This window comes from Leopardus geoffroyi, chromosome B4 (genome assembly GCF_018350155.1).
Source record: "Leopardus geoffroyi isolate Oge1 chromosome B4, O.geoffroyi_Oge1_pat1.0, whole genome shotgun sequence".
Taxonomy (NCBI): domain Eukaryota; kingdom Metazoa; phylum Chordata; class Mammalia; order Carnivora; family Felidae; genus Leopardus; species Leopardus geoffroyi.
Genome location: NC_059341.1, coordinates 92,547,250 through 92,574,307, shown reverse-complemented (window position 1 = coordinate 92,574,307; position 27,058 = coordinate 92,547,250). Strand labels below are relative to the sequence as shown.

At 39.5% G+C, this 27,058-nt stretch overlaps 1 protein-coding gene and 1 long non-coding RNA gene across 3 annotated transcripts in view; one reads left to right on the top strand and one right to left on the bottom strand.

The window, feature by feature from the left end:
• The window catches only part of GRIP1 (glutamate receptor interacting protein 1), a 691,488-nt gene that overhangs the window by 190,939 nt on the left and 473,491 nt on the right, over positions 1–27,058 (top strand). The window lies entirely within an intron of this gene.
• LOC123592199 lies at positions 18,706–22,957 on the bottom strand. Its single transcript, XR_006709629.1, has 2 exons — positions 21,304–22,957; positions 18,706–20,366 (listed from the first exon to the last, which is right to left on the bottom strand). It is a non-coding gene; the product is annotated as an uncharacterized LOC123592199 (long non-coding RNA).

Sequence of the window (27,058 nt, the reverse complement as noted above, 5' to 3'; positions counted from 1 at the left end):
GGAAGAGGAGGGGCAACAAGAAAACCATCTACATGAGATGATGGTGGCCAGGGCCAGGGTGGGATTGATGATGGAAATGTCCTTTCTGAGCTGTGCAGTGGAGCAACTTTCAGAAAAGTGCCAGACACCCTGCCTGTCACCACCCTGTTGCCATCTCTACTATCCCCTCTGGATCCAGTTGTTTACTTCTTGCTGATCCTAGCACTACTTTCTGCCCCTGTGCCTGAAATTTGAGCATCACAGCCAGTGTGAGTGCCACTGCCCTCATGATGCTATGGACTCTTGTCTCATTGTGCCAGAATTGCCTGGGCCTTCCCAGGTCCTTGACTTTTATTGTCCAAGCTATATTTTCTCAGTTTGTCTACTAGGAAGGAGACCACAACCTGCCCCATGTGGTTTGAACTGGACAGTTTCCCACTGGAGGTGGATCATATTCTGCTCTCCCCACTCTCTCGTTAACAGGAAGCTTCTAATTCCTTTTCCACGTCCATGGGGAAGAGTTCATCTTGGGTATATTTTCCAGTGAGGTGTCCTCATCTCTCAGCTCTTTCTCAAGACACATTCCCAAGTGAGAGAAGGAGGGAAAACCTCTGTGGTAAAGCATTTTCCTTCTTACTGATCTCGTTTTATGGTATGTGTCATCTCTTAGGATTATGGCTGACTCAATGATCTGAGGATTAGGGCTAGCTCAGTGATCTGCAGAGGCTAAGTCATCCCAATTTTCATCCCTAGGATATGCAGGATTTTCATCCCTATGATATGCCACTTCTATTTTTGGCAACCAATGTTTCAGATGTCATTCTAATATCAGTACACTGCCCAGAACCTTCCAGCGCATCTTTCTGGTGGGAGATAAATTCCTTTTCGTTGTTTCTGGCAGCAGCCAGGCACTCCACCTCCTCAGCCTCCTAGAACCATATGCTGGAAGTTTTGTGACCACTCAGATATAAACACTTTTCTAGGGCTGACAGTCCTGCCAGGTCTTTGATACACAAAATTTACATCAAGTCCTTGAGCAGTTCTGGACCACTGAATCATAGCCACAACCTACTTCTTAGTAAGGTTATGGGAAGCTTTGTATGAATTTTGAATCATCATTGACATTATCTCAAAAAAAAAAAAAAGATTGGGACTTTTTCCAGTTGTTTTCCAAACATAGACTCAACCTCTATGCAGAAATATAAAAGCTTAAGTTGCTTTGAGATCCATCAACTTTTATTCCAATAAAACAAACTCTTTATCAAAATAGGCATGAATTCTAGGTACCTTAAAACAATCATGAAATTTCTACTAGAAAACCAACTATATAATCTTTAGAGCAACAATAAAATATAGCAATACTTTACATGTTCCCCCACTTCCCTTTGAAATCCATATGTTCCCTGTGATATTATTTAAGTCTCTAAGAAACACGTAATAAAATCATTGAGCATCCACCAGTATCCTACCAGATGAAAGACCCACAGTGTTAGTTCCAATCCCCACACTGATGCAATTCTTTCTTATGTAGCACATCTGTTACTGTTACATTCCCTGCCCTCCTGCTAAAATTTACCTTTAGTCAGATAATCTATTTTTCAGATGGAAAGATGGTTGACCCATTAACATGTAAAATAAACTTATTTGTATTCCAGTTATAATCACCTGAATTATTTGCATTTAAATTTTTTTTCTGCGCCTGTTTTTCTAATTTTATATTCCCTGGTGCTCACTCTCAGGCACAGAGCAGATAATAGTATTTAGTTACAGGTGTATCCCTTCTGAACCCTGTGTCATCTTTCTCTGTCACTCAGACTAATAAAGAGATTCTTTAACATTATTACATTCAGGTTTTATCAATGTTAATCTTCATTGTTATCAGTGTTTTCTCAAACAATTAGAGTTTTTCAACCTGAATTATACCTAAGCTCAATTTTACCCCAAATTTTAATGTAATTTTACATTCAACAAAATTAAACTTTGAGTGGTCTCAAAGTAATTATTTTAAGGTGGTATAAATTTGTGGTTCAAGCATTATTGGCTTTCTATCAAAAGTGGTCTGCATTGGAATCCTTACTTTGCCATCAAATGGCTGCACTTGTGAGCACCTTGAGTTCTCTAAGCCTTAGTTTACACATCTATGAAATTTATGTAAAAATCTTAAAGCCTGTATATGTAAAACATTTAATACAACGAATAGGCACTCAATAAATAGCAATTATTATTGTTATAATAGCATTATTTCAATGTATTATTGTTATTGTTGCAAATGTGGTTCCAAATCCCATGACGTGAAATGTAGTAGGTTAGCACATTGCCATCATTTTCTATCTGGGAACATAGCCCAGGCTATAATATAATATAATATAATATAATATAATATAATATAATATAAATGCTTAAAATATTAGGCAAATGGTATAAAATAAAATTGAGAAAATTAGTATTATACAACTTTTATTAAAGTTTGGAAGTCAGTTAACTATATCCATTCTGATCAGAAGCAAAGGATATATTTTAGCTTACATCACTGACCATTTAGCATAATCACTTTGACTTTTATGGATCTATTTTAAAATATTCAACATATATAATGTAGAATAGGTAACATTTACTACTGGATCATAATTCTTCAAAATATGACGTTGTAAAAAAAAAGTTCTTGTGTGCATGCGGAGAAACCATTAGACTTATAATAGAAAAAGTGTGGCAGGATTGGAAGAAACAGGTTTGATAGCAGAGTCTGCTGCTGGCTTTATTCCCTTGAACAAATTGTGTTCCTTCCTAGAGGTTCACTTTTCTCTAGATCAGCTGTGTTTTCTAGCACTATTTCTTCATTAACATCCCACTGTGGTTATACAAGACTAGATTGTTTATTCAAATGTCATCTTCAAAGCTTTTTGGGTACTATTCCGTGGATCAAAATATGGCTTGAATTGTTTAAATGTGGCTTTTAAAGTCTGATGAGAACAACTGTGTTGTTCAGTTGAAAAACAGTACAGAAACAAAATTTTCATTCCTATTAGCAAAACAGAACTTGGAAATCTAATTTTGATCCATGGTTCTCATTCTTATAACCTGACTAGGCTTCAAAAGTTTTCAGTTTGTGGGCTCCACCCTTGACCAGTAGAAGCAGAATCACCAGGGGTGGGACTTGGGTTCTGTATTTATTAAAAGCTTAGGGAATATAGTCAGTAATATTGTAATAACTTTGTGTTGTGACAGATGGTAACAACTACTTGTGGATGACCATTTCATAACTTATATAAATGTCAAATCAGTGTGTTATACATCTGAAATTAATATAATTGTATGTCAACTACATTTCAATTAAAAAAAAAACAAACAAACTCTACAGACCCCAGATGATTCTGATGTACACAGGGGACTGAGAGCTGTGGATTTAGGCCTATCCTTATCTAAATTAAATTTACTTTTAATTAAAGTAGGATTTGTTTTTTTTTTTTTTTTTTTTTTTTTGATAGGGAGGCATTTATGAACTAATACCTTCACAGTCTTATTGGAAAAATCTTTGGTTCAGGGGAAGCACTGAACCTGAGCTGTCAGCACAGTGCCTGATGCGGGGCTCGAAGTCACGAACCACGAGATCATGACCCGAGCCCAAGTCGGACGCTCAACCGACTGAGCCACCCAGGTGCCCCATAGGTACCATCATCTTGAGGGTTAGGATTTCAATGTATAAATTTTGGGGGAACACAAACATTCCATCTATGGCAATGTACGTATATAGAATTTTGAAGTTAGTTAAAAAGCAACTAAATATCAGCTATAAATATCCTTGACACCTAGAAAAAAACCAATGACCTATAGTTTCTTATTCTATCATTAGAATCATGGGCTGCTAGCTAACATTAATGGGCTCCTGGTGTGCCAGACAGTATTCCAAGCACCTTAGGGCAAGATCTCACTCAATCCTCGTAACAATCTTTGAAGTAGGTACCATTTTAACCACATTTTACCCATGAGAACGTTGAGACCACATTGAGCAATTTTATAAATAGTATGTAAATATTATCATTAGTAATTACAATTGGAATTCTAAGCCTTCTTTCTCAAAAATGTCTATACTTTAGCAGTCCTTATTATTTCTGACTATTGCTAGATTTGAAATGGCAACCTTTATTAAAATATGTTTTACTCCTGAGGCAAAGTCTTAAAAGTGGTTTCTTCTCCTGTGCCACCGTAGTTAACAAAGCCAGAGAAACAAAGGGTAAGGTCAAGTGGTTCATACACCACACTTTTAATTGCTTTGCTTTCTCAGTTCCCCAACTTTCAAGGTTTGAAATCCATTTCATATCTAGTGAGTGATACTGGGTGATAGTAGGGGTGTGATCTTGCAAAACTCCCTGAACCTGTTGAGACTTCATATGCATACTGTCAAACAGGGAGAAGTAGTAGGAACAGCAATAATTAACAATGACAACATATCTACTGTGGCTCTTCACAGCATTATTGTCACGGATGACATTATTTGTCAAGGAGTGCTCTGGGGCTATATGATGATATCCAGATATTAGTTTTTCTTGTTATTGTTATTTTATTGTAACTATTATTATCTTATTACTTTTGTTTATTATTGCCACATACTCCAATGGTCCTGCCTTTCTAAAGTAGATGGAGGGTAGGATGAATGAGTGCCAGGGACAGGCATCTACCCTTATAAGACCTTGTAAGACCATTGGGAGCTTTTAAATTTAGGAACGTGAACGTATTTTCAGTAGGGAAGTCTCTTAGTTAGCTTTGCCTTCAAAAAAGAGAATTTTTACTGCAGGGGAGGAAGAGAATGGGGGGGAGGTTGTAATTGGACTTGAGGAGTAAGCAGAAATTGAAAACTAGAGGTCATTCCAGATATTGATCATTGTTAATTTGTCAGTCCAAATGCACATTGTTTCACTTTTAAAGGCAGTAATTTTATTCTGTTTATTATGAGTATTGTTACTATAAAAGCCTCTATTTATATGATTTAAGGATAATCTTTTGTCTTTCCAAAATTATTCTATATCAAGGCCCATATTCAGTTATGAAATTAGCTCTCAGCTTAATTTACTTCTTTAAAAAAATTTTTGTTTATTTATTTATTTTGAGATAGTGACAATGCAGGTGGGAGAGGGGCAGAGAGAAAGGAGACAGAAAATCCAGGCAGAAAATCCAATCCATGCTGCCAACACAGAGCCCAGTCGGGACTTGAACCCACGAAATCATGAGATCATGACCTGAGCCAAAATCAAGAGTCAGACACTTAACCGACTGAGCCACCCAAGCGCCCCTTACTTGAGTTTGAAATAATCCACACTCAAACATTAATAATATGTTGTGGTGCACACACACACACATTCAATATTTGCGTAGAGGAGGTAGCAAACAAACTCTAAACCTTGCAAATAAGAATAATCTCACTTCTGGTATTGCTTCATTATCATTCAGAAAGGTCCATTTTTCGGTATTACGAGATCCAAATTAGTGTCAGGCATTTGTAGAGTGCATATGGTGAAGCACACGCCAGAATTCTGTTCCTCAGCCTCCTCCCCCCTAATTTTCATGTGCTGACATAAGAAAGAGAGCCTGGCCTTCGGGAGTCAGGGACAGCCGGGTTTGAATCCCAGTTTTGCCACCTGTCAGCTGTGTGACCTTGTAAAAGTTCCTTCGCCTCTGTGACCCTTGGACTTTTTCATGTCTTGTCAGGAGGTTGTTGGGCGCATTAAATAAAGAGTATGTTTCAGTAGCAGGGCTGTCGAAGGCCTATTTTAGCTACACTGTGCCCCCACCCCCACCCAGGGTTCTGTCTCCAACTTTTCCGCAGTGTCCTTCTTGCTTTAAAATGCAGACCCCCTTTCCCAGGGAGTTAGGAGGAAGTAAAAATTGCTCTGGGTTGGAACTCAAGTCATCTTCTCAGGATTCACTTTGGTAACAAAAATGCTATCAGGTGAATTTTTCATAGATTTGACACATAACATATTGGGGGATTTTAAATTTAGAGTCTCATACCATAGCTTTAATTTTCTCTAACCAGGGCACTTAAGTCTCCATTTCCCCACTTCCTCGTAATTTTGTCCACTCCAGATAATAGGGTCAGTTCCATGTTAACTCACCGTTCATCCACTTAAAGTGTTAGTCTTTCAGAGTTTTTCTCCTTTTCTCTCCAGTGGAGCCTGGGTGGCAGAGTGGGAAGTAGATTATGCAACCTTGAAGGTTTGAGGGGAGGTGGTGGCTGGCTTATCAGCTGTCTTCTCCTTCTCCCTGCCTTCTCTGAGACATCTTGTCCTACCTGCTCTTTGGGCACTAGCTTCTACTCTCACTTCATCTGCTACTGAAGTGTCCCTGATCTTAGCACAATCCGTACCTGGAGGTCTTTTTCTGCTGACTTGGCCATCACTTTGGCTTTTTCCTTGCTATTTTCTCTCTCAGATTCAGCCCCACTGACATAAAATCCTGGCTTTGGTTTATCCACAGACTTGGCTACAGGTTCTTATTGTCTGGGGCCACACATGTAGGAGAACACATTTGCTGGCAATTCATAGCCACCCTCTATGCCCCTTCCAAGGGCCCATGGGGATTTTCCAGCTCTTCTCCATCCCCCATTGGTGCCAAGAGGAACTGGTATGGAGGGAAGGTGGGGGGGCTAGTCGTCTCTGTAGAAATGTGCCCACTGGCATTTCTCTGTCGCAGCCTTCTTGAGTGGTGTGGGTACCATTGAAAGTTTTAGTTGAAAATGGACCATGAGTGTCTTCTGCTTTGGGATGCTCAGTTTCTCTGAAGAGTTCCTGGAGTTTTGATCTCAGTGGACAGATCTGTTGGCTCATTGTAGAATTTTATACTCAATTCTGTAAGCTAACCTTGATATTTAAAGCATATCTTTGGAGTCCAGGGAAAACCCCCGAGTACCCAGATTTTACAAGGGAAAATCAAGGTGTTCATGCTCTGTTTTAAAACAGGTCTACTTTGACATCCAAGAATGGCAATGGCTTCTTTTTACTACTTCCTGGCCCTGCCCTCTACTTTATGCCTCAGCTTTGAAGAGTAGAGGACTTTGAGGCAACAAGAATTGCTACGAGTGATGCCTATTTTAGAAGATACTTCAAAATCTTATTCTTCCACCTGCACAAGTTGTATTTTACTTTTTGTCCTTTTATTTTCTGTTTTGTATTTCATTTTTTTCCCTCTCCTTTCCTTTTTGGTTTAAGAAATTGTGCATCAGATATTCATTGGGTAGTGTAGAATTCATTGAATTCAAGACTAAGCTTGATCTATCTCTTTTTATAATCCATTTATAATTCTTGTGTCTTAAGGCTTTTGTTTCTTACAACTTTTGCATTTCATGATCATCCATTTCCAATTGGTGTCAACTCTGCTGAATAATAATATGTTAAGCTGCATTAACCTCTCTTCTTATTTCTATGTATTTTGATTCTAATTCTTCTAAAAAGACATTTATCACTTATCATAAGACAATTCTAGAAAGCAGGAGTCTTCCTTTCTAGTCTTAGCCTTCTTTACCAATTATAGATCCTCACTGATATGCTTTATATTATTATTAGAGGCTAGAGAGAGGCAATTTCTCAAACAGCTCTCTATTCCCTTGTGGCTGACAAGAGTTCTGATACATCAGTGGGAGGTGCGGATCTCTGCTCCCTCTTGTAAGCAAAAGCGCTAAGTGGTCTCACTTAAATTATTAACAAAATACATAGGTCAAGCATGCAGCTTTTTGTCCTGCTTTTTCCCATTTCTCTACTCTGAAAAGGGCTATTGTAATGTTGCACAAAAGGCATTCATACATGGTTTGAGTTAAAAACCTGATCGGTTTGTTGCCAGAATGTGTTGTAGAGTTAACATTTCGTAATTGTATATATATATTTTTCTGTTCACACAGGTATATTTGAGTGATCAACATCAGTGATAATAATAGTGGCCACCATCTGTGCACCGTGCCAGGCATTATGCCGATGACTTTGCATGCTTTGTCTTGTTCGATATTCACAATCCGGTGAGGTAGATATCCATTTTGTAGATGGAGAATGGGAAATTTAGAGGAGTTGGCTGAGGTCACAAAGCTGGAAGGTGACCGAGCTCATACCCAGTCTGCCCTTTTTCCCACCATGTAATACAGGATATGAACTGGGACATCTTTCAAAGTTATATGGGTCACTGTTGCTGTTTACATTGGATGACAGTTACAAACCAGTTTTTCCATGCAGACAGGACAAATGTTTACCCTAACTGTAAACTCTCTTGGTGGAGAGCTTTGAATCATTGCGACAGTAAAGGGAGACTCTGGAACCTTTTCCAACCTCCTTCCCCCAAAGTGGGAAAGTGCTTGATCCTAAGCAGACTCAGTTTTTGCTCAAAGGAGGCCCCTTTCCATGCATGTGCCCACTAATGATGCAAACCATGTAAATATGGTCAGGGCGGTGCCCCTGTCCCGCTATGTTTGCATTAATAGAGTTCCAGTTTCTGTGTGCAGCATACATTTGTTGAGCACTTAACATGGGTGGGGCATTTTGACGGGTAGTGAGAAAATGATACTGTCCATGGCCTCAGGGAATTTGTAATCTAGCGTGGAGACAAAAGCCAACAACTGTGGAATACAGTGAGCAGAGCCATGAAGGGAAGGAGGAGAGCACTCATGCAGTGGGACTGAGACTGGAGGAGTCCATTTGGAGTAGATGAGGAGATCCCCTGGAGGAGAATGGTGTGATGGGTTTTCATGTGGAGAATGCTGTGAGGGGCAGAGACAGAAGAGACAGGATGAACAGGAAATGGTAGTTTCAGTCATCCAAGGGCCAGATGAGAAAGGCCAGGCCACGGGGCGCCTGGGTGGCACAGTCGGTTAAGCGTCTGACTTCAGCCAGGTCACGATCTCGCGGTCCATGAGTTCGAGCCCCGCATCAGGCTCTGGGCTGATGGCTCAGAACCTGGAGCCTGTTTCCGATTCTGTGTCTCCCTCTCTCTCTGCCCCTCCCCCGTTCATGCTCTGTCTCTCTCTGTCCCAAAAATAAAAAATAAAAAAACAAAAAAACAAAAAACAAAAACAAAAACGTTGAGAAAGGCCAGGCCAGTGAAGATGGGATGGAGAAAAGAGAAATGAAGGACACCGTGGGGGTGGCGGGGGGGGGGGGGGTGGCGGCGGTGGCAGTGGTGGTGGTGGTGGAAGGGGAAATGAAGGACACAAATAATATGGCGATTGGTGGGATGGAGGGGAGAGAGGAAAAGATCCTTCCTCCCAGCTTTTGTTTCTTCCCTTGCTTATGTGTTTGTCTCCACTGTAGGAGTTTCCTTAGTTATGACCCTGGCAGAGGACGACAGAGTAGAACAGTATTTAAAATGGCCTTAGATTCCTTGTCAGTGAAATAGAGATAATTATCCTTCCAGCCCACGTGGCTGTTGGGAAGCCCAAATGAGAGCGTGAGGAGGGTGCGTTTGATACTGAAAAGCAAACTATAAAATAAGAAGGATATTATTGTGATTACTATTGATGATTCTAATATTCATTCTGGGTTTATCTTGAAAAATAAAATGATGGTAGTGGTTGTGCTGGTAATAGCAGTTACTATTTTCCTTGACACTTAATACATTCCTGACACTGTTCCCAATGCTTTCGTAGACACATAGGCTAAGTAATTCTCATAACTTTACAGACCCAAACGGAGGCACAGAGAAGTTAGGCAGTTACTCAAGGTCACAGCTGTTCAGTAACCGAAAATGGGTTTGGGCTGAGATCTACCTGCTCCTCTTACTTTCTCTCCTGTGCCACTGTTGTCAGACCCGGAGCACAGTGTAGACCTTCATTTGCATGCAGGTTTTCTCTGGTGACTTTGAGGTTTCCTGCCAGTGGACACTGCCCTGCCTGCCAGTTTCCAGGTGTAGTTCCCTTTTCCACTTACTATTAACACACCGCCGGCTCAGGCGCTCTAATGTCAGCACTGCCAGCAGAGTGGCCTTGTAAGCGATGGCAGACTATGTTTCCACAGGGGGTGCAGGCCATAGGGCCCAAGGTTCAGGTCTCTGATGAGTGTTTGGTGATGAGGCTCAATGCCTGTTCTTTCCGGGTGCCTCCAGAGGAAATAAAAGTGCTTATGCATGCCATGGAAGGCATGAGGAGGAGGAGGAGGAAGGGGGGAGCAGGGGGAGGAGGGAGAAAAGGGGGCAAAGGAGGCAAGTATACATAGGAAAAGTAAAAAACAGACAGAGGAAGAGAAGCAAAAAGTGAATAGAGACTGGAAATCAGAATTAGATACTCCTTGACTGTTCGAGTGGATGAATGAGTGAAAGGACCTCTTTGAGAACCTGCTGTGTATCAAGCACCCTGTTAGGCTTTCTCGTGATCAATTATCTCAGTTACTCCCGACGACTACTCCAGTCTTTGTTGAACAAAATGCCGGTGTCTGACCATTTTGTTATAGCCGTGTTCTTATACGCCTTTTATGTCCAACAGCCATCAGCCACACATTGCAATGTCAAGTTTTTCTTCTTGCTGGGTCCAAGAGTTTTTGAGGAGACAACTATGCTGGGGATTTTTCAAGCTGCTCAGTCTTCCACAGCTTTGTGGAAGCTTGACCCTTTTTCCCTGCTTTGTAAAAATGTCTGTGGCTTTCATTTCTGCCATCCTTTGGATTCTTTTAACAAGACCTTCGAAAGTTGTAAAGCTCGATGGTGCGTGTGATGGATGGTCCAGCAAAGGTAGTAAAAAAAAAAAAAAAAAGTTCTCTATCGATGCAGGCTTCCAGTTAGGGAATGAATAAGTCCCAGGAATAAAAGGCATAGTGTAGGGAATATAGTCTGTGATATTGTAATAGCGTTGTATGGTAACAGATGATATCTGCCCTTGTGATGAGCATAGCATAGCCTATAGAGATGTTGGATCACTATGCTGTATACCTGAAACTAATGTAACATTGTGTGTCAACTATACTCAAAAAAAAAAAATAAGTGAATACAGATATGTCGTACGCTTGCAATATCTATAATATCGTATGTCAACTTTACTTCAATAATAAAGAGGTGAATATAGAAGGAAAAAAGTTACCCATCCATACCAGGTCCTATGAAGGAAAAAGTGAATAATGGGTTAAGTGGAGCTCTCAAGTTATAAAAGTCACAATTATATATGCGTGTAATTTTTAGCATAGAGATTTATTAATTTGCATTCAGATCATTAGAGCTAATTAGCAGCTTCAGCTTCTCCAACTATGCTTTAAGAAGTTTACCCTTTACTTTCCTTGTGAGCCCTAGAGCACATCTTTACAGACTAAGGCTTAAAACTGACTGCTGGTATTAGCATTCAGAAAAAGGGAGTTCTGTGCCGCGGCTCTCTTGCCCCACTACCATACACAAGAGCTTCTGCTTCTTTTTTTTTTTTTTTTTTTTTCTACTCATTGGGTTCTTTTTTGTTTTTGTTTTTGTTTTTTAAAGGAAGTCTATTTGCTATTCATCAGATAGCCCATTTGGAGTAATATCTGCAGGAATTAGTAAACGAAGGGAAAAGAAATGAAATGGTCTTCGTTTCCCACTTACATGATATTTGCAGGAAAGGAAAAGAACAGAAGAAGAGCAGGAATAATGCTTGAAAACCTGACTTCTCGTATTAGGCTACAGGTGAGAATTGGAGATGTTCTTCTCATTCCCCTCACCTCTTACTTGGAAATGGTGCCTGTAGGGAACACATATTGAGTGAACCTTAAGAAACATTAACGAAAATCTATTTAATTTTTAAGGTACAGTCAGTTAATCAGCACAACGTTCTTTTGAGATTCATTTGGCTAATCTTTGGCTCCTACAAATTAGTTACATGTATTTTGCCATGTTCCCACTACTTATTGTCCATGGCTGGCATTTTCTTCCTGTTACTTCTGCTCAATTCTAATTACCATATAAACTCTTTGAGTTGGAAGCAATATAGCCTATGTTCTTTATTACTACTAGCATGGAATCCTTACAAAGAATTTAAAAATTAGTCCGGAATCCATCATGCCCACCGTGGTTGTCGTTATTCCCTGGTTATTCCTGCAACCTCTTTGCTTCCGTTCCTAAATGGTCGAGAATGGATCAGAATCTCCCAACTGTGATGTTGATCGACGTGTGCGCTGACCGATAAACTCAACGTCAAGGCACTTTACCTTCACTACGTCCTCCGTTTTGTCAGGATGCATTTATGTTGGATCCCCTGTTAATTTCCTGTCAGTTTAATTAACGTGAATATTTCTGATGTTCTCTGTCCTAAAGCTTTCATCTGCCCCCACCTCCCCTTCTCTTAGCAGATGATGTTATATCCACAATTTTAGAAAATGTGAGGTTCTTAGGCTTCATCTGCCCCATCTCTTGCACACTGAATTTGCTCTCAATTTCATCCATCCTTAGCTCCTTCCTTACGTTTGCATGGCTGACCATGCCCTTCATAAGCTGGCCTCTGCTGACTGCTCCAGCTTCATCTTTTGCAAATACTTACAGTCCCTTCTTCTCTCCATATTAACCATTTATTTGCATTTCTTCAAGCGAGCCATGGTTAAACATCTCCGATACTGCAAATAGACACCTCAGCCTCTGCTCAGTTTCCCTCTTTGTCTCTGACGTTGTCTCTGAAGTCTGCGTTTTAGACAGGCCCTCTACAGGTTCCCATGCCCTGTGTGTATGTCTTTATTAGAGTACTAATCACACCGTATTCCAATTACCCGTAAGCTGTCTTATCTACTCTTATAATGCAACATCTGGAATGAAACCTGGCACATAAGCTTCAAGAAATATGCTTTGAAAGTTGAACATTGAAAAAAATGAATGAATGAATGAATGAATGAATGAGTGAGTGAGTGAATCTTATAACTAGTTGCTGTTCAGTCCATTTTGCCTTGACACCGCCTCTTAACTCTGTTGCTATCTTTCTCAGCCTTCCTTCGTGTTCAGTTTCCTCCAGCTCAAGCTTTTATTTGTTGTTGGAGAGGCAGTTTTGTTCACTGGTTTTGAGTAGAGTCTTTGGAACTTGGCTGCCTTGGTTTGGAGACTGTATGGGTTGGTTTGCTAGCTGTATGGCCTCATCCAAATTACCTAGCCTCTGTGTCCCATTTATGTTTTGTTACCTGTAAGTGGAAGATAGCAACAAGACCATCTTCCACAGGGTGGTTGTATGGATTGGTTGAGGTAGTTCCTGTGTATCACATAGTGCCTGGTACATAGCAAATGGTAATCATAATAATGTAATTACACAGGAATTATTTTAATTATTCCTAGTGTCCACATTCACAATGGTCTTATTTTTTGTGAACTATTTCAGACTGCAAATAGGAATAGAGATCAATATAGCAAACTCACTACTGGTTTAAAAAAGAAAACAAAGAGGGACGCCTGGGTGGCTCAGTCGGTTGAGCGTCCGACTGCAGCTCAGGTCATGATCTCATGGTTCATGGGTTCGAGCCCTGCATCAGGCTCTGTCTGACAGGTCAGAGCCTGGAGCCTGCATCGGATTCTGTCTCTCCCTCTCTCTCTGCCCCTCCCCTGCTTGTGTTCTGTCTCTCTCAAAAATAAATACATATTTTTTAAAAAAGAAGGAAAACAAAGATAGTAAAATCCACTTGAAGACCCTTTCCTACATCACCTTCCTTCTTGCTTCCTTCCTTTTCTCTCTTCTTCCATCTCAAAGGTAACCACTGACATATATTTGCCATTTGGCACTTGTAGGCATGGTTTTATACATTGCTATATAGCTAGAAATCATGAATACTATATGATGTGCAATGCAATCTGCCGCTTCTTTAGTTACCCGCTCCTCGGTGCACTCCTAAATCGGTAATCCATATTGTTTCTGGAGTTATCACCCCAAAATGTAAATCCGATTCCGTAAATTGTTCACAGTCTCTCTTCTTTAAGGGACTTTTTCAAGAACAGTTTTATTTTACAACCAAATTGAGAGGAAGGTACAGAGATTTCCCATATGCTTCTTGCTCCCACCCATGCAGAGCCTTGCCCATTATCAACATCACTCACCAGAATGGTACATTCTTACCAAAACAGTGAACCTACATTTAGTATCATACTCACCTAAAGTCCATAGTTTACCTTAGAGTAACTACGCTTGGCACATACTATGGGCTTGGACAAATGTCTAATGACATATATTGATCATTATAATATCCTACGGAATATTTTCATCGCTCTAAAAATCCTCTGTACTCTGCCTATTCCTCTGTCCTCCTCCACCCCCACCAGCAACCACAGATCTCTTTACTGTCTCCATAGTTCTGCCTTTTCCATCATGTCATGTAGTTGGAATCCTACAGTCGGTAGCCTTTTCCAGTTGGCTTCTTTCACTTAGTAATACACATTGAAGGTACCTTTATGTCTTCTCGTGGCTTAGTAGCTCGTGTCTTTATGGTGCTGAATAATGTTCCATTATCTGATGCGTGACGATTTATTTATGCATGCAGCTACTGAATAAAGGATGCCTTAGTTGCTTTCAAATTTTGGCAACTATGAATAAAGCTGCTATAAACATCTGTGAATGGGTTTTTGTGTGGACATAAGTTTTTATTCCTATGGGTAAATACCAAGGAGTGTGATTGTTGGATCATATGGTTAACAGTATGTATAGTTTTGTGAGAAACTGCCAAACCGTCTTCCAAAGTGGCTGTACCATTTTGCATTCCCAACAACAACAGTTCCCATTGCTCCACATCCTTGTCAGCATTTGGTGTTGCCGGTGTTCCAGATTTTGGCCATTCTAATTGGAGTGTGGTGGTCATGATCTGTTCTTGAGTCCCCATTCCATATATTCTCACCTCCTACAAGCCGCTGTTGGAGCACCACCTTCTCAGTGAGCCCTGGACCTTCTGAACTGGAAGTTCCCAAGTCCTCTTCCCTTCTTCCTTTGTCTCCACGATACTTTTCAGCCTCTGACTTAATATATATTCTTTCTTATTTTTCTCTAACTAAGTATGTAATCTCCATGAGGTTTTCATCTGCCTTGTTTTCTGGTGTATCTCTGCTCTCTAAAACAGAGTCAGATACATAGAAGGTGCTCTGTAATGTTTGTTTAATGAATGTTGAATATACAGAATCCTCAACCTGGATTTCAAAGATAGCTTTATTTTGGCCCTCTCCAGTGTCCCTTTTCTACTGTAATACCATCACTCCATTGTGCCCTATGCCTTCTCCTCTCCCAGGCGTTGGTTCAAGCTGTGTCCTGTGTCTGGGCTCCCTCCCCACTCCTACTCATTTCTACTTATCGAAGCTTTTCTTCTCCCTAAAGCTCAGTTTAAATCCTACCTCGTCCAAGAAGCCTTCTCAGATTCCTCCAGCTGAAGTGAATTTTTTCCTCTCGTGGGCTCCTTTAGCACTTTGTGCTTCTCGTAACTGTTTTTTGTCTTCCTCACTTCAGATTTATTTATATGTGTGTGTCCGGCAGGAATGCGGAATGTAGGAATCTCCTCATTTCCATCGCCCTCCCTCGCACCCAGCGCAGTGCTCCGCCCATCTGTTCAGCGGGTGCTCAGTAAATGTTTAGTCAGCTGAACCTGAAGGTGAGAAGGGACCTCAGAAAGGCCATTCATATCCCTCTGAAAATAGTTCTGAAGTCTTGTTTAATGATTGTTTGACTAAGGGAACTTTCCAGATGGCAAGGCACTGAGGAAACTTTAAACTCTTCTTCATTTACAATGTGATACTTCATTGTAATCCTCTGAGTATTTCCATAATGTTGGCCCACAGTGCAGAGTAATCAAATTACTTTAATTCCACATCATTTCTCTCATTTGCCATTCATTGTTTCTGTTGCTATTCCGTTCACTCACTCTTTCACATATTTTTTTGATTTAAAATCATTTTATGGGCATAGTCTCATTTCATTTTCTAATCTGACTGACTCTGCCAGGTAGGATTTTGTGTGGGTTAAGAGGAAAGGCTGGATATGCAGGAGTGGATGTGGAATGTCATTTTCTGCCGCCTAGACTAAGAAAGGCAGTTCCCCTTATAGAAATTTGCAAATCAGAGAATTTCCAGAAATATAAAGTGTGTGTCCTTTGAGCAGTAATGCTAAGTAAGAGGGAGTGTGCAGTTTACTTTTGATTTTGACTGTAGTCACGTTTGTAGAGGAAATCACTGCTTATGGCTTTATTTAATAGGATGAAGTAGAATTTTAAGTAGAATTTATCTAGGTGGGACCCTAGATACCACTCAGTCCAGAATTTCTGTAGGCTGTCACAACCACTGTACCCTTTTTTGGCAAAAATTTAGTAACAACAATTTTGTGACTTAAAATAAATTTCACCAACTATATAATCAACTCAAATATATTTAAAAAAAAATCAATATCACACCCTGACTGAAATGTAAAGGAAAAATAAAAAGAATAATTAATTACGTATGTATATAAAATTAAATGTATGTATATAAAGTTATATATGTGTACTTAAAGTTTATATAATTTATATACAAATTGTGTTTATGATGTATAAAAATTACATATGCCCCAGTATCAATATATAAACGCTTGAGCATGACTTCTCTGGAAGACATATAGAAGTAGTCAGATGCTTGCACCTGTTTCATAGAATCATCATAAATGGAACAGCCACACATGCTGTCAGATACAGGTGTGTTGTATTGGCAACTCAAATACCATAATTGGCTTCATGTCGATGGTGTAATTTTCCTAGATGGTGTACCATTATTGATAAAGTTCAAAATGAAGCAAGATTCACTCACACATACCCAGTCACCCACACATACATACATGGTAGCTGCATTCCTGGGAAATTCATTGTGTATTAAAATAGCAAAATACTTGGTGTTTACGTGTGAAAAAAGAGTTAATGTACAGATTCAAAGAGTTATAAAAAGGGTTTATCTAACATCTGAATGTCTGTTGGAGCATTTGCAAGATCAAGCAGAACATAAGACAGGTTTCCTGTTAGCGGAATTGCCCACTCATTGCAACCCCGGTGACTGACTCTTGCCCACCAAATGCCCACAAGAGTGGTCCGCGATCATTGTGATCTCACCTCCCCATAAATGTCCAGGTTTTTCCCCTGAACAGTTGGTGCCAACCAGTTGCAAATCTCTAGGTTAGTCCTGCCACCAGTGAGGCATTTGAGAACCAGGAAGTTTCATTTACCTGAAACGAGTCACATAATACCTTGTTAAGCTTCATGTAGGCCATGAGCTGCCTGGCAGCTTTGCTCTGTCGGTGACTCCTGTGTCCATCAGACATATTGTCAGAAATATCTAGACAGATGATCATTATGAGGGAATGTGAAAGCAGACTGTTGGGAGTTGAACCTACCACTTACAAGGCTTAGGCGCCTTGTAAGGCCTTACAAGGCTTAGGTGCTAGTTAACCTGTTTTGGCCTCACTTTCTTCAAGAGTCGACCATAGGCAATAATAAAACTTAACTCAGAGTTGTTTTGAGGAATAAATTAGAAAATTTATATAAGATACTTGTATGTAAGATAAGAGTAGCCATTTGGTAAAGAATAGCTGTGGTGGTGGGGGGGGGGGTTGGTGGTGACAACGATGTTGATAATGACAACAATGATGACAACAGGGACAGTGATAAAGAATTAGACGGGAGATAAAAATGTTCTTTATCCTTGATTTTCTTTCTAACTTAACTAGATTTTTTTCTAAATAAGTTAGATAGCTTATTTTTTTTTAATTTTAGCTGATGCTTATGATCCCTTTTGTAGATTTCTTTGTTTTAAATTAAATGTCATCCTTTTCCTTTGAGCTAATAATATAATTTAAATTGCGTAGCCATTGAAATCTTTTCTTCACTGAGATTTGTATCTGTGACTTTAAATGAAGTTACACTAATAAAATCCTTTTTTGCATTAGTAGAGAATAAATATCTAATCTTACTGCACTACTATTTTTGAAAAAAGATCTTTCCCTTCACTTTAGCAGCGGCCATATTCCCAGAACTTAGCTGCTGTAATGATTTCTTTAGTAGCACACAAATTCTGTATTAATCTCTCAGCAGTTTTCTCAGTTAAGTGCATTTTTATGCTTGGCAGCATTAGGGTAGTCTAGGAAAATTAGTTTTCTTTTCTTATTACTTTTTCTGTTTAATTTGTAACCGGTTAAAATACCACAATATGATGGATGATTGATCCTAGTAAAACTGCAAAGTTAAGGGATAATTGGCAGACTTCGGTTAAGCAATGAAGTCTTCTACTACCTTTCAAGAGCCTTTAAGACAACCTCATTATTAAAATGTACATGCCAGCAAAATTCTGGATGTGCCTAGAATTTAATTACTGACTAACAACAATGCCAGGGTTTTATTTTTATGGTGAATGTGTTAATGTTTATAATGCAGCCTGTGAAATGGGTGAGCCCTTGCAATCATAGAGAACTTGTATAAAAATGGAATTTTGCAGTTAGATGACTACATTCTGGTCACTTCCTGTTCTTTTAACACATCAGTGCAACACTTCTGATTGATCAGACCAATCAAGAACCATTCCTGGAAATCTAGCTCAATTTACATAGTTTGCTGGTAGAAATTAAATCCTTTCTGGTGATGGCAATTTAGGATTTGAGCCAGTTATTTTCTAAAGAAGCTGAGGTCTCATTTTGTAACAATGTGGATATTACCATCTTTATTTTTAGGATGAGATTGATTCATGAGATAATGAATGAACAAGACAAGGAGACCTAAGATCCAAACCTATCCTATCATTCTTTCATTTATTCAATCAATCATTGTATCATTTTACAAATGTTTATTGAATGCTACTCTGTATGAGGCACTATGTTAGGTGCAGGAAATATATAGTATAGACATGGTTCCTGTCTTCATGGATTTGACTTTGTAGCATAGAGACAAGGTATGTATGCATGAAGTGTAATACCTTAAAATATGAATATGATGATTATCTCATGGAATGTCAGCCATCAGAAGTTAAAAATTGAAGATCCTAGCCAAATATTTAAAAAGTCAGTATTGTAGTATGAACTATATGTACATGGAAGTAATGTGCAATCATAAAATTCTTGCCTATAGGCAGTTGTTGAACAAACACTACATAAATGTACTGAACTGGGCATCAATGGGTAAGACTTAAGCCTTAGACTTGAGGAACAGATACACATGACATTTTAAAAATGGTGGATATATTTTCTTCTGGAAAGATTTGATACATTAAGAGTAATAGCTCTCAGGTGTTGTCTTTGCAATCAGACAGTCAAAGCTTTTACATTTACCGAGAGAATAACTGATGAGCCTGTATCTTGAAACAGCATAGTTCTCCCCCAGAATACATACTGACAAGGAGAAATGTCCTTCAAGAATCTTAAGAGACTCTTTGTGGCAGAACATTTTTTTTTTTTTTTTTTTTTTTTGTCTAGAAGGGAGTTAGGAAAGATTTCAGTGCATCCTTTGGCAGTGGTGTTAAAATGTAGAGAAATGTAATTGAATTTTTCAGTGAAAAACTCAGTTGCAATGATCTGCTCAGTGAGTCTGATATAAATTATCGTGCCATTATCAACACCATCTTCCATCTATAAAACTAAAGGAAATACATGAGCATCATAAAATTCCTTTTATCATCAAAAGGACTTTATATTCATGACATTTCTGTGAAAGCAAAACATGATTTTTCAAGGGATCTTTAACTGTTTTGCACAGGAACCATAGCACCAGGGACTTATGATAAGCTGGAAGAAAACACAAACTATATATGAATTTGGACTACTTAGATATTTTAGTATTCAGAATATAGGTAGTCACCAGATTCTTCCAGACAAGTATTCCATACTCAAATTATGTACTGATGCGTGAAAAATAGAAAGCAAAATTGAGAAAGTCAACTTACCCTTTTGGGATCGATACCAGATAAAGAGTATTAAAATGACATCAAACCTCAGAGTACCCCAGCAGTTTAAATGTCTGATTGTGACTCCTAGACATCCTTTAATCAACACTTAGATTCTAAATCCATTTTCCTAACATCACCGTGGCAGATTTTATTTTCCAAAAACGGATGCAACAACACCTCTTATCCCACATGCTCTTCTATGGTGTGGTTTTGCCACTTCCCCATTAGGAGGTGGAGTCTAATTCTCCTCCCCTTGATTCTGGGCAGGCTCGTGACTGCTTTGGCCAATGGAGTATGCTGGAATTAACAATAGGGTATGCATCTTCCAAGATGGACCATGAAAGACAATGTACCATCATCCCCTTTGTTTATAATTCCACTGACAAGTGACAAGTCTGATTACCCTGAGGCAGTATTTTGTGAGGGAGCAAAGACCTCCAGTCAGCAGTCCTAGTCCTTGCGTAGGTCAGGCTAAGCAAAAGAGATGATCAAGGAAAAGGGGGTCTCCAGAGGATTCCAACTCCCAGTCATGAGTCACTCTTCAGTTCTTCCTAGCAGAGGCTCCAGATCTTGGAAGAGAAAGGAGACATCTCCTCTGAGCCCTTTCCAAATTCTTGACCCACTGTATCTGTGAGCATAGCAAAACTGTTGTTGTTTTAAGACACGAAATTTTGAGGTAGTTTATTTTGTAGTATAATTAGAAAAATCATTGATAAGGTAAACTTGACATTACAATGGCAAAGCATTATTGTCCATTGCAAAGGCCTAAACAAAGTCTTTCTGTCTCTGTAGAAGCAATATTTATTGAAAAATATGGAGAAGAAATTTGTACATTTAGGGTCGACATAATTGTATCAACTGCCATTTTTAAATAACATTTATTATGTTTATATTTATAACATTATTCTTAAGTAACATTTATTTATTTTTTTTTATTTATTTTTTTTTTTTTAATTTTTTTTTTTCAACGTTTATTTATTTTTGGGACAGAGAGAGACAGAGCATGAACAGGGGAGGGGCAGAGAGAGAGGGAGACACAGAATCGGAAACAGGCTCCAGGCTCTGAGCCATCAGCCCAGAGCCCGACGCGGGGCTCGAACTCACGGACCGCGAGATCGTGACCTGGCTGAAGTCGGACGCTTAACCGACTGCGCCACCCAGGCGCCCCCTTAAGTAACATTTAAATAACAAATATAAACGACATTTATATTTTAAATATATAAAAATATATATTTTTAAATTTTATATATATATACACACATATATATATACACACACACACACACACACACATATATATATATATATATATATATATATATATACACACACACATATATGTATCTCCTGTTATTTACTTTACTCATAGATATAGCTGAAAGCAACACAAACCAACTTCGGTTGATCAACCGGAAAAGGATTTTATGATAAAAATATTACGTAGCTCACAGAATTGTGAGGAGAGCTGGAATCCAAACATACAACCATAGTTGAGTCTGAACTTACGGGAACCATCTAAAGCATGCATCAGAACCAGCCTGATGAGCAAACTGTAACTTCTGTTGCCCACTGAGCACCAGAGGAAATCCCTAGGCGAGCTGCTCCTGATTACTGGATGCCTCTGCTCCCATCAAAACAAACAAAATGGACTCCTCCCAAAGCTTGTTTCCTTAAGTTGCTTGTTTTTAAACCAAAGAGTCAGGAGCACGTGACTCGTTGGCAAAATGTAGTCCCAGCGCTTGTATCTTAGCTGCAAGGAAGTCTGGGAATTTGAGTTTTCTGGATTCTGCTCTGATGAAGCCAGGTCCATGTGCCTGCCAATTTCTGAAACATCCTGAGAGTATTTGGAAGGTGCTGGGTAGCTTGAAAACATGACAGTTATGCACAGCTGGGATGCATTAAAAGAAGATAAACAGAAGTCCTGCTGACCACAGCTCAGAACATTGCATCATTCTGGTGGTGCCAGAAGGCAAAACTAGACAGCGGATGGAGTATTCAAGTGTACCAGCAGGCTAGGTGTTAAATTTCGTACCAGTGTAAATAGTTCAAGAAAAATCCCCTGCCCCAGCACAACATTGCTCAATCTTATTTAAATTTCAAGTCTCTCAGCAAAACCCCTACGGGCATAATATGGAGATAAGGGGTTTATGATCAGAGGAGATGAAATAAATAAGCTTAACTCTGCAATCTTTACACTGTAGGCTGGGGATGGGGGTCCCCTGCCCACCAGTTCCTGTCTCTTGGCAGAATTCGATCCTGAAGACAAATAATGATAATGATGCTGCTGATGATACTGATACTTCCTGATAGTATGTGCCACTTTTTAAAGCACTTTACACGTATTAGTTATTTGAAATCTTTACAACAACCCTATGAGGTAGATAATATTACTCTCTGATTTTACGGTTGAGGAGACTGGCACAAAGCGGCCACATAGCTAATAAATGCAGTGCTGGCATGGGGACTCAGGTATCCTGCCCCTAGATCTGCTTTCCTAAGTACTGACAGATGGGGATTTCACTTGGTGTCTAGGTGGTTGTGATTGCTCCTGTTTGAGTGAATTCCAGGAATATATAGCACTTATATATTAACTAGGGGGAAAAGTGAAAAGTGTTCTGAAACAATTATCACAGGTTTTCCTAAGATGATTCTGTCTGAAAAAAAAAAAAAAAAAAGGAGAAATGGGTGAGAAACTGCAACACTGTCTAATTTTTTAGGAGTCTGCACTCTGGACCCTGATTCCCAGGAAATCCTTCTTCCTCTACTTACAACAATTCCAGTGGTAGCTTTCCAAGCTTTTTGCCTCTTTAATGCTCACCTCAGTGCGGAGAGGTTGGTCATTTTTACACATGAGAAAATGAGTGTCAAGGTTATGTTATGGTCAAGATCACATAGACCATCGATGGTAAAAATCTAGGCTTTGAATGCAAATTCCACATTCTCAACTACTGTGTAATCTATACAGTGAAGGTTCTCAGTGAAATGAAATATAGTGAAATGCAATATATGAAATGCAATGTAGTTCTTCCTTATCTGTGGGGGATACATTCCAAGACCCTCAGTGGATGCCTGAAACCACGGATAGTACTGAACCCTAATATGCTATGTTTTTTCTTATACATACCATACCTATGGTAAAGTTTCATTTATAAATTAAGTACAGTGAGAGATTAACAACAATAACTAATGATCAAATAGAACAATTATAACAATATACTGTAATTAAAGTTATGTGATTGTGGTCTCTCTCAAAATATTTATTGTACCGTACTCACCCTTCTTCTTGCGATGATGTGAGGTGATATAATGCCTATGTGATGAGATGAGACGAGGTGAGGTAAATGACTCAGGCATTGTGACTTAGTGTTAGGCTACCGTTGATTGACCTTCTGATGATACAGAAGAAGGAGAATCATCTGATTCCACACCGCAGTTGACCACGGGTAACTGAAACCATGGAAAACAAAATCCCAGATAAGTGGAGATTACTGTTTCACACAGCAAGACAAGGCCAGAAAACCACAGTGACAAGGAGACCTGATTGGTGTATAGTCTTTGGAAATGGCATGGCTGTTTATGAAATGGCGGCATACAAAGTCCATGACTTTAAATTCTAGTATTTATGACCAGTTTACATCCTGTTGGTCATGTAGCAATCTTTCCAGTCTGATAGCGCTTGCCAGGAATCCTATCAAGAAGCATGAACTCAAATGCTCTTCTTTTTTTATTTTTAAATGTCTATTTATTTATTTTGAGAGAAAGAGAGCGTGCGCATGCATTCAAGTGGGGGCAGAGAGAAAGGGAGACAGAGAATGCCATGCGGGTTCCATGCTGTCAGCTGTCAGCATAGAGCCCTGCGTGGGGCTCCGTCTCGCCCGTGAGATCATGACCCGCGTCAAAATCAAGAGTCAGGCACTGGACTGACTGAGCCACCCAGGCACCCCTCAAGTGCTTATCCATGCCCAAATTTGGCTGACCTTACATGAGAAATAACTTCTGCAGTTAGACGAGGTGCATTTGGTGAAACCCAGAAATAATTGGAAAAAAAAATACTTCAAAATCAGAACTGCAGAATATAGCTAATTTCAGCCTGGTATTTGTAAACCTTTGTATTAGACTACACAGATGTGCTTTTTATTGCACCAAGAAATGTTTTGTGGAGGAACAACATTGCCCTGTAAAAGATGAACATAAAAAAAGAGGTAGGGTCTGTCTGCACATGGCTTTGCCAAACATTCCTTCAACCTAATTTTTTCAACCGGGTCCACTTCCTAAGGTGAAATTCCCAAGCCTGCATCCTGTTTATTAATCCTTCTATGATTTAAAAGGCACCTTAGAAGTGCCTCCCTTTGAGGAGCCTGGGTGGCTCAGTCAGTTGAGCATCTGACTCTTGATTTCAATTCAGGTCATGATCTCACGGTTTGTGAGTTCTGACCTCCTGGAGCCTGCTTAGGATTCTCTGTCTCCCTCTCTCTGTGCCCCTCCCTCACTTGCTCTCTCCAAAAAATAAACATTAAAAAAAAAAAAGTGCCTCCCTCAACCACATCCAGAGTCCTGGAATTTGGTAAACATATACCTATTTGCACCAACTCCCTTGCGGAATGTTTATTTCTGTCATATGCTTATCAGATTTTATCTGTCGCCAGGGAGTTTCTTGATCACTTTAGAGTAGTGGTTCTTAAACCAGACAGGTTGGCCCCCAGGAGACATTTGGTAATGTCTGGATATATTTTTGGTTGTCATAACTGGGAGTGTGCTGCCGGCATCTAGTGGGTAGAGGGCAGGGATGATGCTGAACAGTCTGCAGTGCCCTGGACAGCACCCCACAACGAAGAATTATCCACCTACAGTGTTGCCGTTGAGAACCCTGCTCTAGGTGTGTCTCCCTGGATCCTTTTCTATTCTGTATATCTGTCCTTAGGCACAGCTACAGAATCTGGCTGTGGTGCAAAAGGAAAACAATACCTTTTGGTTTTCCAAATCCTGCCTGATAATACTTGGAAATTTGGGGTCTGTGTGTTTAGAAAATGCCTGAGTTTAGGGGCTTTATTACTTTCCTCAATTGTTACTAATGGCTCAGAGTCTGTCATCTTATATGATACTTTTGTATTTTAATCATTAGTTTGTACTTGTCTTCAATGGAGCACATCTGTCACTTTTCATTCCACTCAACTCTTTGCCGATTTCTTTGCCATTTATGTTCATTAACTTGACTTCTTATCTGCAATCTGGAACATTTTATAGCTTCATCAGCCAGATGATTTATATTTTTTAACATGTTAATTAAGGTCAGCTGCAACAGACTCTTTGTGGCTAGGGCCTTTTCATTTAGAGAAATTATATACTTATCCTTCTTGTTTATAGTTTTGAACCGGTTTTCTTCCCTTGACACAGCAGTCTCCCAATTGCCATGCAATTCAGTTGGAAAAGTATATCCACAAGTTCTTAGCTACAAACTGATGTCAGTTTCTTAAAGAATTCTAGTAAATCAGTGGCATAGTATTTTCCCCAACAGAAACCACAGTTACTTGTCCACCCAGCTTCCTGATGTGGGCAGGGGTGGATTCAACCAAATATTGAATGTCTATTAAGTACAGGTTAGTATGCCAGGCTATCAGGGCATAGAAAATGAATCAGAAATAGCCCTTGCTAAAAGCTAGAAGCCTTGTTAGGGGGGTAAGATATGTACATAAATAACTGTAGAAAGAGGTATGTGAGGGATGTGCTTTCTGTGGGGTGTCTGAAGCATCAGACTTAGAGAGTCCACCTGCCAGTCATGCATGAAAGTTCAAGTTTCTGATCTAGACCTCCGGAACCCGTATTATGTAGTAGAATTATGCTGGCAGGCTTCCAGACTCCTCGCATAAGGATAATTTTATTAGTGACAAGTTGTACATTTTGGCCCAGTGTTGCACTGTTTCATCCTGAAGTTCCTTGAAACCTCTAAAGTGTATTACAACCACTCCTGGTGATTTATTTATGTCTGGTGTGTCAATTAGACTCAGAACATCGTGTATTCTTAACATTAGTTTGACCTCTCTGCTTCAAAAGATGATTTTAGCTTTCAGATCTTCCTAATAACTACTGCAATAAGGACTCAAAAATTTTGTTTAACTTCTGTACTCTTTAGTTCTACCATTTTTTAAGATAGATGATGGCCCTCTCTTCCTTCACCCCAATGATGTTTTGTAGACTTTTCTATTCTTGGGATGGCATAGTAGAAACATTATAAGCTTTGGGTCAAATATATCTGGATTTACGTCCTTGCTATAACTTTGTGTCTTTTGATGTAACTTTTCTACTTCACAAAACTAGAATTTCCTCATCTGTACGGACAGGATTAATAACATTTACATTTCATCGGTTGGAGAAGATTATTGAGGGGACACATAAAATGCTTCCCAAAGATGCCACAGTGAGCTCTCTCCCCACCGTTCATCTTCCTCACTTCCATAATATTTCTAAAGGGAACTCTCCTTCCTTGTCCTCTATGTCAGTGGTGGCTTCTGTTGTTTTCACTGTTTACCAGCACAGATGTTCCCCCCACATCACTTCCTGATCATTCTCATCAACAACATAACCAACATCCCTCCCCCCATCTTCTAACGAGGTGTATTTAATGCGAAATTCTAAGTAATTCCATATCGTACCACTGCTATTGTCTGAATATTGGTGTCCCCCAAAGTTCCCATGCTGGAATCCTAACTTCGAAGGTGGTGGTATTGGGGGGCAGGGCCTTTAGGAGGTGCTTAAGTCATGAAGGGTGGAGCCTTTGTGGATGGGATTAGTGCCCTTATGAAAGTTGTCTTAAAGAGCTCCCTTGCCCCCTTCCACTGTGTGATCACACATGGAGAAGTCTGCAGTTTGCAACCTGGAGGAGGGCTCTCACCAGACCCAGAGCATTTCTGGACTTTTAGGCTCTAAAGCTGTCAGAAATAATTTTGTGTTGTTTACAAGCCACCCTGTCTGTGGCGTCTTGTTATAGCCCCTGAAATGGACTAAGACAACCATAGTTTCCTTTGTTTAAGTGAACCACAGGTTGGATTTTTAAGCGGTTTGCCTTTTGTTGCACATATGCTGAGATTGATTATGTGATATTTATTGTTATCCCATCTTTTACTAATCATTGCTTCCTTTTTTCTATTCCTATTATTTTTTCTATTCCTTTATTGTATTAAAATAAAGAATCATAGTCAGTAGAGCATGTGACTCTTGATCTCAGGGTAGTGAGTTCAAGCTCCAAGTTGGGCATATAGCTTAC